Source organism: Dipodomys ordii, unplaced genomic scaffold, assembly GCF_000151885.1.
Source record: "Dipodomys ordii isolate 6190 unplaced genomic scaffold, Dord_2.0 Scaffold179, whole genome shotgun sequence".
In the NCBI taxonomy this organism is placed as follows: Eukaryota; Metazoa; Chordata; class Mammalia; order Rodentia; family Heteromyidae; genus Dipodomys; species Dipodomys ordii.
The window spans coordinates 1,083,393-1,095,924 of NW_012267395.1; the positions used below are offsets into that span (position 1 = coordinate 1,083,393).

The 12,532-nt window shown below is 44.5% G+C and overlaps 1 protein-coding gene across 2 annotated transcripts in view; it reads right to left on the bottom strand.

Moving 5' to 3' along the window:
• Arhgap39 (Rho GTPase activating protein 39) overlaps nucleotides 1-12,532 on the bottom strand; it is a 41,829-nt gene that overhangs the window by 23,597 nt on the left and 5,700 nt on the right. The gene's annotated exons all lie outside the window — the stretch shown is intronic.

Consider the following 12,532-nt stretch of genomic DNA (forward strand, 5'->3'; position numbering starts at 1 on the left):
ACCGGAAGTGGCGCTGTAGCTCAAGTGTAGAGCGCTCACCTTGAGCTGAAGAGCTGAGGGACAGCACCCAGGCCCAGAGTTCAAGCCCCACGACCGACCGAAAAAAAAAAAAAAGCTAAAAGAATCAAATGAAAGGCTACTGGTAATATTAATGTAACACATGACACTTGTGAATTTTCTACTTATTAGTGAACAGTACCTAGTTAGAAACCAAACTCATCCTTGTGGAAAGATAATAGCAGAACAATTAAAACAAAGCTGGGTATGGTGGCTCATGCCTGTAAGCCAAACTACTCAGGAGGTAAAGGCAAGAAGACAAGAAGTTTGACACCAGTCTGGTCAGAATCAGCAAGTGCCTATGTCAAAAGCAAATGTAGGTTATGCACCCTATGGACATGACATGACCTGCTTTCAATCTATTGAAAGTATTTTTTCTGTAATAAAGTTTTTTTTTATCACTTTCATTATATTTCACATCTTGTTGAATTATGTTCTCACAAGCAGTGAGGACGAAGTAGATAGTTGCACTGACTTTCAAGTAATATTTTTATTTATTTTTATTTTATTATTATTATTATTTTGGTCCCGTCATGGGGCCTGAACTCTGGGCCTGGGCGCTGTCCCTCAGCTCTTCAGCTCAAGGTTAGTGCTCTACCGCTTGAGCCACAGCGCCACTTCCAGCTTTTTTCTTTTTGCTTATGTGGTGCTGAGGAATCGAACCCAGGGCCTCAGGTATGCAAGGCAAGCGCACTACCACTAAGCCACCTTCCCAGCCCCTCAAGTAATATTTTCAGTTTTATGTCTTGGACCTACGATGCCTATTCTGTGAGTCTGAATCCCCTGAAGGGTTTGCAGTTGAGCCCCTAGAGGATGGCTCTACTTATTTTGCTAGTTCTGGGCCTGGGCACTGACCCTAAACTCCTTTTGCTCAAGGCTGGCACTCTACCCCTTGAGCTACTGCACCACTTATGTTGTTTTCTGTGATTAATTAGAGATAAGAGTCATACAGGTTTTCCTGCCTGAGCTTGCTTCTTAACTGCGATCCTCGGATCTCAGCCTCCTCTGAGTAGCTAGGATTATAGGCATGAGCCACTAATGCCTGTGTTATTATTTTTTTTTGTCCATCGTGGAGCTTGAACTCTGGGCCTGGGCGCTGTCCCTCAGCTCTTCAGCTCAAGGCTAGCGTTCTACCACTTGAGCCACAGCGCCACTTCTGGCTTTTTTCCTTTTGCTTACGGGGTACTGAGGAATCGAACCCAGGGCCTCATATGTATGTGCAAGGGAAGCGCTCTACCACTGAGCCACCTTCCCAGCCCCGTCCCCATGAGATTCTTATATCCTTCAATTAACCACTCAAAAACTGGAAGTGGATGTGTGGCTCAAAGCGCTAGCCTTGAGCATAAGATTTCAGAGACAGTGTCCAGGCACTGAGATCAAGCCCCACAACCAAAACTCAAAATCAAACTCACTTTCAGTCTGATTAAAGTGTATTTTGTACCCAAAAAATCCAATCTCTCTTTTTTGTGTGTGTTGGTTGTGGGGCTTGAACTCTGGGCTTGGGCACTGTCCCTGCGCTCTTCGGCTTGAGGTGAGTGCTCTACCGTTTGAGCCACAGCACCACTTTCGGTTTTCTGGTGGTTTATTGGAGGTAACAGTCTCAAGGACTTTCCTGCCCCGGCTGGCTTTGAACCGAGATCCTCAGATCTCAGCCTCCTGAGAAGCTAGGATTACAGGCATGAGCCACCGGCGCCCAGCTCAAATCCAATCTTTTGAAAAAAAATTTTTTTCTTGTCAGTTATGGGGCTTGAAGTGGACACTGTCCCTGAGCTCTTTTGCTCAAGGCTAGCACTTTGTCATTTTTGAGCCACAGTGCCACTTCCAGTTTTCTGGGGTTAATTGGAGATAAGAGTCTCACGGACTTTACTTCCTGGGCTGGCTTTGAACCACGATCCTCAGATCTCCACCTCATGAATAGCTAAGATTATAGGCACAAGCCAATGGCCCCTGGCCAGAATAAACTTTCCTAATTAATAAACTTTCCTATTACTTTTAAGAAGTAAAAAAGAAGGAAGAAAAAAGAAAATAGCTATCTGTAATCCTAGCTACTCAGGGAGGCTAAGATCTGTTTGAATCCAACTTGGGTATGAAAGTCCATGAGGTTCATCTCCAATTAACCAATAAAAAGCTTGAAGAAGGGATGTCTCAAGTTGTAGAGTGGCAGCCTTGAATGAAGAAGCTAAGGGATGGAGAAGGCCTTGGCCTCAAGCCCAGTGCTGCACCCCACCCCAAATCATCACACAGAAAAGGCCCTAGGGAGCAGAACCTAGTTCTCCAACCAAGGCACCTACAGCCTGAATGAAGGGCGTGTCACTGGCCCTCAAGCCCCACATAAGCAGTGAGAAGTGTGGTAAAACCCTACCACCTGCCTCCTGAGCCACAGGGACAAAGATGGTAGAAATCTGCCAGCAACTGCAACCTGTCCAAGCTGAAGATTACAGAGCTGCTCCCCAGGCGTGGAGGAGAGGGAACCCTGAAGAGAGAACTTAGTGGGGGAGGGGGACCCTCAAAATTTCCACAAGGACAGTACACTGATAGGATTTGGGGCCTTTTTCTTTTCCTTGTCTCCCTTTCTTTAGAAGGTTTACGAGTGTTTAAGTATACATCAACATTCCTCTTAGGGTGTTTAGAGTTGGCTACAGAGTGTTTAAGGGTTGAGACAGGTCTCTTTTGTTCGTTTTCTTTTTTTTTTGTCAGTCATAGGGCTTGAACTCGGCCTGGGCGCTGTCCCTCAGCTCTTCAGCTCAAGGCGAGCGCTCTACCGCTTGAGCTACAGTACCACTTCCGGTTTTCTGGTGGTTTATTGGAGACAAGAGTCTCACGGTCTTTCCTGCCCGGGCCGTCTTTGAACCACGATCCTCAGATCTCAGCCTCCTGAGTAGCTAGGATTACAAGTGTGAGCCATTGGCACCTGGTTTAATATATTTTCTCAAAGCAAATATACAAAGTTTTAGCTGGGGGAAGAAGAGCTGAGGGACAGCACCCAGGCTCAGAGTTCAAGCCCTATGACCAACCAAAAAAACTATTCAGAAGTGTCATAGGGGCTGGGAAGGTGGCTCAGTGGTAGAGTGCTTGCCTGGTATGCATGAAGCCCTGAGTTCAATTCCTCAGCACCACATAAGCAAAAAGAAAAAAGCCAGAAGTGGCACTGTGGTTCAAGTGGTAGAGCGCTAGCCTTAAGCTGAAGAGCTGAGGGACAGTGCCCAGGCCCAGAGTTCAGGCCTCACGACAGGACCCCCCCCACACACCAAAAAAAAAAAAAAAAAGAAGTGTCATATATATGTATGTGCTATCTTCCTAAGATTAACTTTTCCCCCCATTTACTCTATTGTTATTTTAGAGGCAATATACAATACAGCGGGGTTACCTTTACACGCATCTGGAAATAAGTACGTTTCCTTTCACATACTGTCATCTGTTCCGTCATCCTCTCCCTCATCTCCTCCCACAAGTTGCATAGTCACTTCCATCAATGTCCAGTGCAGACAGTGTGCTCCACTGCTGCACTTTTTCACACTATTTCCTTTCATTCCTTTCCCACCCTCCCACAGATATGTATGTGAATACACTGTTTATAAGGCAAAGAATACAGAGTCAGCAAAAAAAAGAAACAATTCTTTGGAGTTGGTTTCTGTGTGTGTGTGTGTGTATGCATTGGGTATTGTGCTTTTGTGATTCTCTCAAGTATCCTCCTTTGGTTCTACTGTATGGGAGTATCTAGAATTCTGTGTATTTTGTCATATTCCGGTGCCTTTCTATATATCAGGGAGAACATGCTCTGTTTGTGTCTCTGACCTTGGCTTACCACACTTAACATGATTTGTTCTAGTTCCAGTCATTTCCCTGCGAATGACCTTATTCCTTCTAATGGCTGTGTAAAATTCCATAGTGTACAGGTACCACATATTTTGGATCCACTCATCTGTTGTGGGGCATCTGGGCTGTTTTCATATCTTGGCTATTGTGAACAGTGTGGCAATGATCATGGATGTGCAGGTGTCCTTATCAGATCCTGGTTCATGATGCTCAGGGTAGATGCCTAGGAGTGGTAATGGCTGGGTCATAGGGAAGGTCTTTGTTTAGTTTTGGGGGGAACCTACAGACTGCTCCCACCAGCAGTGCAGTAGGCTTCCTTTTCCCCCACATCCTCACCAGCATTTGTTGTTATGAGAATTCAAAATGTTGGCCAATCTAACTGGGGAAAGATGGTATCATAGAGTTGTTTTGGTTTGCATTTCCTTTATGGCCAGGGATGATGAGCATTTCCTTATGTGTTTCTTTGCCATTCTTCAGAGAGGTCTCTTTTCAATTTTATATTCTTTATTGGAGTTGATTGCTTGGTTTCTCTTTTTTATTTTTATCTCCCCCCATTTTCCTTGTTCTTTCCTCCTTCTCTTTCTTCAATAAACGTGCATTTATTTTCCCCCTCAATCTCTCTGAAACACTATTTGTCCCTACTCTTCCATTGCCTGAGGGCCCTAATCTTTTCTACTTATAACTCTCAAATCACCATTCTTCATCACAACTGATGTCTATGCCTGTACTGAGTGGTTCTCACAAAACCTGAGCCCAGATGTATTGTTCCCAAAATTAATAAAAAAATAGATCAAAACCCAACATTAGCTGGGTGCTGGTGGCTCACACCTGTAATTCTGTCTACTCAAGCAAGAGGCTAAGATCTGAAGATTGGGATTTGAAGCCAGACCTGGCAGAAGTCCATGAGACTCTGTTCTCCAATGAACTACTCAGAAAAAAACAGAAGTGAAGCTGTGACCACACACACACACACACACACACACACACACCACAATGAAGGATTTAAGTGAGAGTGAGGAGAAAAGTGAAATGAAGGACTCATTGAAACAAAGATAAGAGATAAGAGAAATGGCCAATTAAATAAGCAAGTAGATCCTCAAAATACTAATAAACTATCAAAAGAAGTTCAACAAAAAGCAAAACAATAGCCGGGTACTGGTGACTCAGCCTGTAATCCTAGCTACTCAGGAGACTGAGATCTGAGGATCGCAGTTCAAAGCCAACCTGGGCAGGAAAATCTGTGAGACTCTTATTTCCAATAAACCACCAGAAAACTGGAAGTGGTGCTGTAGTTCAAGTGGTAGAGCGCTAAGCCTTGAGCTGCAGAGCTGAGGGACAAGGCCCAGGCCCAGAGTTCAAGCCCCATGATCCCCCTCCTCCCCAAAAAAGGTAAAACAAAATAAAGGAAGCAATGCAAGACATGAGAGGAGAAAATTAATAGAGATGAAAAAGCATAAAGAGCTCTATCACCCTATTGCAATGCCCAGTTCAAAGTCTAGGCAACAGACAAAAAAAGTTGAATATAATGATGGAAGATAAACAAGAGGAATAAGACCAAACAGTAAAAAACATTGAAAACACTCAGAACATACCAATGGAACATTCGAGGCCTCTGTCAAATATCATTTTTTTTTTTTTTGTCAGTCATGGGGTTGAACTGTGGGCCTGGACACTGTCCCTCAGCTTTTCAGCTCAAGGCAAACCCTCTACCACTTAAGCCACAGCTCCACCTCTGGTTTTCTGGTGGTTAATTGGAGATAAGAGTCTCACGGACTTTCCTGTTCAGATTGGCTTTGAACTGAGATCCTCAGAAATCAGCCTCCTGAATAGCTAGGATTACAGGTGTGAGCTACCAGTGCCAGGCAAAGATCAAATCTATATATAACTGGAATAGACAAGGAACAAGAATTCAAAACTAAAGGTATTGAGAACCCATTCAACAAAATAGTAACTGAAAACTTTCTCAACCTAAAAAAAAATAAGAAGAAGAAGAAAAAAAGAAAAAAGGAATCTCACATATCTGACAGAGACATACTCTTAAGCATACAAGACCAAAGCAGAAACACTTCAAACATAATGTTGCAAAATCTCTGAACTTACAAAGTAAGAATTAATTTTAAGGGAGCTGGGAAGGTGGCTCAGTGGTAGAGCGCTTGCCTTGCATGCATGAGGCCCTGGGTTCCATTCCTCAGCACCACATATGCAAAAAGAAAAAAGCCGGAAGTGGCGCTGTGGCTCAAGTGGTAGAGCGCTAACCTTAAGCTGAAGAGCTGAGGGACAGTGCCCAGGCCCAGAGTTCAGGCCCCATGACTGGACCCCCCCCCCAAAAAAAAAGAATTAATTTTAAAGGCAGCAAAGTTGAAGAGGGAACTTTATTTTATTTACAGTGGAAAGATTAGAATAACTTCAGAATTCTCAATGCAAACTCCAAATGCAAGAAGACGTTGGAAATATATAATTCAAGGTTTTTGTTTTTGTTTTTTTTGCCAGTCCTGGGGCTTGAACTCCTCAGGGCCTGGACACTGCTTCTTTTGCTCAAGGGCAGCACTCTACCACTTGAGCAACGCACCACTTGTGGCCTTTTCTGTGTATGTGCTATTGAGGACTCAAACCCAGGGCTTCATGCATGCTAGGCAAGCACTCTACCACTGAGCCACCTTCCCAGCCCTTGTTTTTATTTGTATGCCTTTGGGAGGGTAAGAGGAGGCACAGAAATGGAAGGACAAAAGGTAAACAAATGCAGCAGTAGTACTCAGTGGACACTATGTTGAAAATGAACTATACTATTTGTGGGTGGGGATGGGAGGGAAAAACGGAGAGAGGAGAGAAGGGTGACACTATCCAAAAAGAAATACACTCTTTACCTGACTTAGGTAACTGTAAACCCCTCTGTACATCGTCTTTATAATAACAATAAAATAATAGATACATTAATAAATTATATAATTTAAAAAACATGATTGAACCATTTATTGTCCCTAAGTAACACAACTCATTATCAAGGATAAACACAAATTCTGAGTGGCAAGATGGAGAAAGATCTTCCAATCAAGTACATCCTGTAAAAAGGTAGTAGTAGCCATACTAATATCTGATAAAATAAAACTTCAAAATAAAATTAGTAAGAAGAGGGCTGGGAAGATGGCTCAGTGGTAGAGTTCTTGCCTCCCATGCATGAGGCTCTGGGTTCCATTCCTCAGCACCAGATAAGCAGAAAAAGCCAGAAGTGGCACTATGGCTCAAGTGGTAGTGCACTAGCCTTGAGCTGAAGAGCTCAGGGACAGCACCCAGGCCCAGAGATTAGCCCCACAACAGACACCCCCCCTCCCCGGCAAAAAAAAAAGAAAATGAGTAAGAAGAGACAAAGAAAGTTATTTCACATTACTAGAGAGAATGATCTATGAAGAAGAAACTACAGTGATCAATATAAATGTACCAATCAAATACATTAAACAAACACTCTTAGACTTAACAAGAACTGTTAGAATCCAATACAATAATACTAGAAGACTTTAACACTAAACTCTCTCCAAATGGCAGAACCTCCAGGATACAACAAAAGCTGTATTTTACCCCTAACCACATAATACATGTTCTTCTTAGCAGCCCTTGGAATATATATCCTAGGACATACAATAAATCTGAGCAAATATTGAAAAATTGATATAACTGTTTTGTACCTGATCACAATGGCATTAAACTAGAACTCAACAGCAACAGGTACTACAGAAACACTCAAACACATGCAGACTGACCAAAACATGATTAACAGCTTGGTCACTAAATAAATAAAGGGAGAAATAAAAAAGTTCCTGCTACTAGGTATAGGAACTCATGCCTGTAGTCCTAGCTACTCAAGAGGCTGAGACCTGAGAACCATGGCTCAAAGCCAGCCTGAGAATGGGAAGGTCATGAGACTCTAATCTCCAATTAACTGCCAAAAAGCCAGAACTGTACGCCAGGCACCTGTGACTCATGCCTGTAATCTAAACTACCTCAGGAGGCTGAGATCTCAGGATCCCAATTTAAAACCAGCCAAGGCAGCAAAGTCTGTGAGACTTTTTTTTTTTTTTTGGTCGGTCGTGGGGCTTGAACTCTAGGCTTGAGCGCTATCCCTCAGCTCTTCAGCTCAAGGCGAGTGCTCTACCACTTGAGCCACAGCGTTATCTTCAATTATTCACCAGAAAATCAGAAGTGGCTACTTGTGTTCAAAGTGGTAGAGCACTGGCCTTGAGCAAAAGAGCTCAAGAACAGGGCCCTAGCCACAAGTTCAAGCACGTGGCCTAGTGATAAGGGTGCTTTCTAGCATGCATGAAGCCCTGGGTTTGGTGGCTCAGTACCACATAAACAGAAAAACAAACAAAAACAAACAAACAAAACCCCAGGAAGTGGCACTGTGGCTCAAGTGATAAGAGTGCTAGCGTTGAGCAAAAGCTCAATGATAGTGCTCAGGCCCTGAGTTCAAACTGCACGACTAGAAAGAAAAAATTCAACAACTAAAAATCATTCACTGTGATCAGGTTGGTTCCATCCCAGAAATGCAAGGTGTAAAATACCACATTAACAGATCCAATGGTTAAGAACCAAATGCTCATCAATAGATGCAGAAAAAGCCTTCGACAAAAATCCAGCATTCTTTTTATCTCTTCTTTTTTTTTTTTTTTTGTTGGTCGTGGGGCCTGAACTCTGGTTCTGGGTGCTGTCCCTCAGCTCTTCAGCTCAAGGCAAGTGCTCTACCAGCTGAGCCATAGCACCACTTCTGGCCTTTTCTGCTTATGTGGTGCTGAGGAACGGAACCCAGGGCTTCATGCATGGGAGGCAAACACTTTACCACTAAGCCACCTTCCCAGCCCCCCAACATTCTTTTATGATAAAAGCCCTGGAGAAGCAAGAAATAGAAGGGACACCTCAACATAATAAAGGCTATCTATGACAAACCTATAGACAACATCATACTAAATGGTAAAAAACTAAAACTATTTCCTCTAAAATTAGAAATAAGACAAGGATGTCCTGGAATTCCTAGCTAGAGTAATAAGACAAAAGAAAGACATAAAAGGGATCCAAACAGGGAAAGAAGAAGTCAACTATCCCTATTTGCTGAAGACATGATCGTATATCTAAAGAACCCTAGAGACTCCATTCCTAAACTTTTAGAGCTGATTTGTGTGTGTGTGCTCTGGTCCTGGGGCTTGAACTAGAAGCCTGTGAGCTGTCCCTGAGCATTTTTGCTCAAGGCTAACTCTAACACTACAGCCACAGGGCCACTTCTATTTTTACTGGTTAGTTGGAGATGGAATCTCACAGATTTTCTTGCCTCCAGAGTAGCTAGGATTACAGGTATGACCTACTAGTTCTTAGCTGGTAAGGTGGGCAGGGTGGCTCAAGCCTATAAATCTAATCAGGAGGTTAAGATCCAGAGTATCACAGTCCAAGGCCTGTCCAGGCAGAAAAGCCCACAAATAATCAGTTAAAAAAAAAAAAAAAAAAAAAGGAGCTGGAGCTGAGTGCTGGTGGCTCACGCCTGTAATCCTAACTACTCGGGAGGCTGAGATCTGAGGATAGTGGTTCAAAGCCAGCCCAGGCAGGAAAGTCCATGAAACTCTTTTCTCTAATTAACCACCAGAAAACCGGAAGTGGAACTGTGGCTCTAGTGGCAGAGCACTAGCCTTGAGCTGAAGGACAGTGCTCAGGCCCAGAGTTCAAGCCCAACGGCCAAAAAAAAAAAAAATGGAGCTAGAGGCATAGTGCAAGTGGGAAAGTTCCAGGTGAGCAAACTGCAAGTCTCTGAGTTCAAAAACCTGTACCACCAAAAAATAAAGAAAATTAAAACTTTTTTTTCAAAAACACAGAAGCTGAAATAAATCATTAACAGCAGGCTTACATTTCAAGGAATGTTATACAAAAACATTTCAACATGGCCAGGTGCTGGTAGCTCACACCTGTAATACTAGCTACTCAAGAAGCTGAGATTTCAGGATCAGCAGCCTGGGTGGGAAAGTCCATGAGACTCCTCCTATCTCCAATTAGCCACCAAAAAGCCCCAGGTAGAGCTGTGGTTCAAGTGATAGAGTGCTAGCCTTGAGCAAAAAAAGGTCTAGGAGAGTGCCCAGGCATGTGTTCAAGCCCCAGGATTGGCACCAAAAAATCCAAAAGACAATAAAACAAAAACAATCTAAAATATGTAACAGCATTTGATGGGAATACTAGATCTACACAAGGGGAATACTACAAAAGGAGCCATGTAAGCTAATGAACAACTATTAGTACTGAAATCTCAGAAGATTATTGTTTAAAGCATAAACATGACCAGGAGCTGGAGCTGGAGGTGGGTGTCGGTGGCTCACGCCTGTAATCCTAGCTACTCTGGAGGTTGAGATCTGAGGATCAGGGTTCAAAGTCAGCCCGGGCAGGAAAGTTCCTGAGACTCTTATCTCTAATTCACCACTAAATAACTGGAAGTGGTATTTTGGCTCAAAGTGGTAGAGTGCTAGCCTTGAGCAAAAAAAATCAGAGCTAGGGTCCAGGCTCTGAGTTCAAGCTATGACTGACAAAAAAAAAAAAAGCAAAATCAAGAGTAATCTCCTGACACTTTTACAACATGTAGAAGTAAAACATGAGAGAAACAGGGTAGAGTCTGGAAGGAGAAGGACATAACAAATACTGTAGAGGGAACAAGGAATGGTCATTCAAGCCTGCAATTTCAGCACTCCTTCATGATACCTGTTGTAAAAGTCCAACATCATTTTCTGATCAGAGCCTCTTTGATCAGGATCAGAAAGGAAATTCTTTTTTTTTTTGGGGGGGGGTCCGGTCGTGGGGCCTGAACTCTGGGCCTGGGCGCTGTCCCTCAGCTCTTCAGCTCAAGGCTAGCGCTCTACCACTTGAGCCACAGCGCCACTTCCGGCTTTTTTCTTTTTGCTTATGTGGTGTTGAGAAATGGAACCCAGGGCCTCAAGCATGCAAGGCAAGCGCTCTACCACTGAGCCACCTTCCCAGCCCCAGAAAGAAAATTCTTAACATTAGCAGAGAAAGACACTTGGTAGAAAGAATGCAGAATGCAGCCCTGGTAGCACTCTAGTTCTCTTGTTCTCTGTCTCTTTGTCTTCCCAAGCAGGATGCCCATGCTCCCTGTGTGGTGGCTGCCTCTCACTAATATGGCTCATCCTCTCCCCAGCTGGACAGCAGGCTCCAGCCCTGGCCTCCTCCTGAGTCTGCTGCTCTCTCGATCTGCCTATGGTGCTGTAGTCTGTGGCCGCTGCTTCTCTCATCTCTTTTAATAATTCCCACACTCATTGCCACTTCCCAAGCCTCAGAGCCCAGCAGCCCACGCACCCTACCACAGTTCAGGTGTGCATTTGTGTGTACATCGCACTTTCCCAGCTCCAGAAACAAGCCTCTGACCTGGCCTCTGCCTGGAAGGAGCCCTGTACTCTGGTATGAGGGAAACCTACCTCCCCTTGGGTCTGCCTTTGCCTCTCTCCTTGCTCTTGTCTGCTCTGGGACTCAAGTCCTTGAGCTGTGAACAGAACCTGCCTGGATCACCGTATCTACTGCCCATCTGCCTCAGCGCATGCCTTTCCTTCGCCCTCCACAACTACCTTTTCATTGTTGTTTTGTTTTGTGCCAGTATGGAAGCTTGAAATCAGACTCAGGGCCTGTATTCTCCCTCAGTTTTCTTGCTCACCACTAGGGCTCTACCACTTGAGCCATTCTCAGTCCAGTATTTTGCTGGTTAATTGGAGATGGAGTCTCACAGACTTTTCTTCCCAGACTGGCTTCAAACTGTGATCTTCCATGTCTCAGCCTCCTGAGATGGGAGCCACTGGAGCCCGGCTCATCTTTTTTTTTTTTTTTTGTCTGTCGTGGGGCCTGAACTCTGGGCCTGGGTGCTGTCCCTCAGATCTTCAGCTCAAGGCTACAGTGCCACTTCTGGCTTTTTCTGCTTATGTGGTGCTGAGGAATGGAACCCACGGCCTCACACATGCAAGGCAAGCGCTCTACCACTGAGCCCCCTTCCCAGCTCTGCCTGGCTCATCTTGACTTGTGATCATTACAATTGCCCTGGTTAGTTTTCTTGACAGTTTCTCAGCAAACTACAGAGAGACAACCTTGTCACCACATAGGGGCACTTTATGCTTGGACTCTGGACCATTAGCACCAAGAATGTACCTGACCTGTTATTAGCTCAAGATAGACCAGGTATTGATCGTTGTACGTACCGTCCTTCTGACCACATTGTGGGATCTACTAGTCTTGCTGCCATCCAGAACCATACTTATCTGAGTCCCCGGAGCACTGCGCTCTGCAGCTGGGGGTCTGCTCCCTGCGTGATGAGGCCAGGCCTGATGCAGGGCTGGGACTCATACACTGGAATGGCTGGTTCACAACATGTCTGTGATCTCAGGAGACCTCAGGAGACTCTAGCTTCGTCAAGGCTTCTGTCCATGCACAGACATGCCCCTTTTCACCCCCTCCCTGCCTCCTCCTCAAGCAATGGCATCCTTACTGCACTCTGACCACTTCTCATTTCTTTTTTTTTTTTTTTTGGGTCCGGTTGTAGAGCCTGAACTCTGGGCCTGGGCGCTGTCCCTCAGCTCTTCAGCTCAAGGCTAGTGCTCTACCACTTGAGCCACAGCGCCACTTCCGGCTTTTTTCT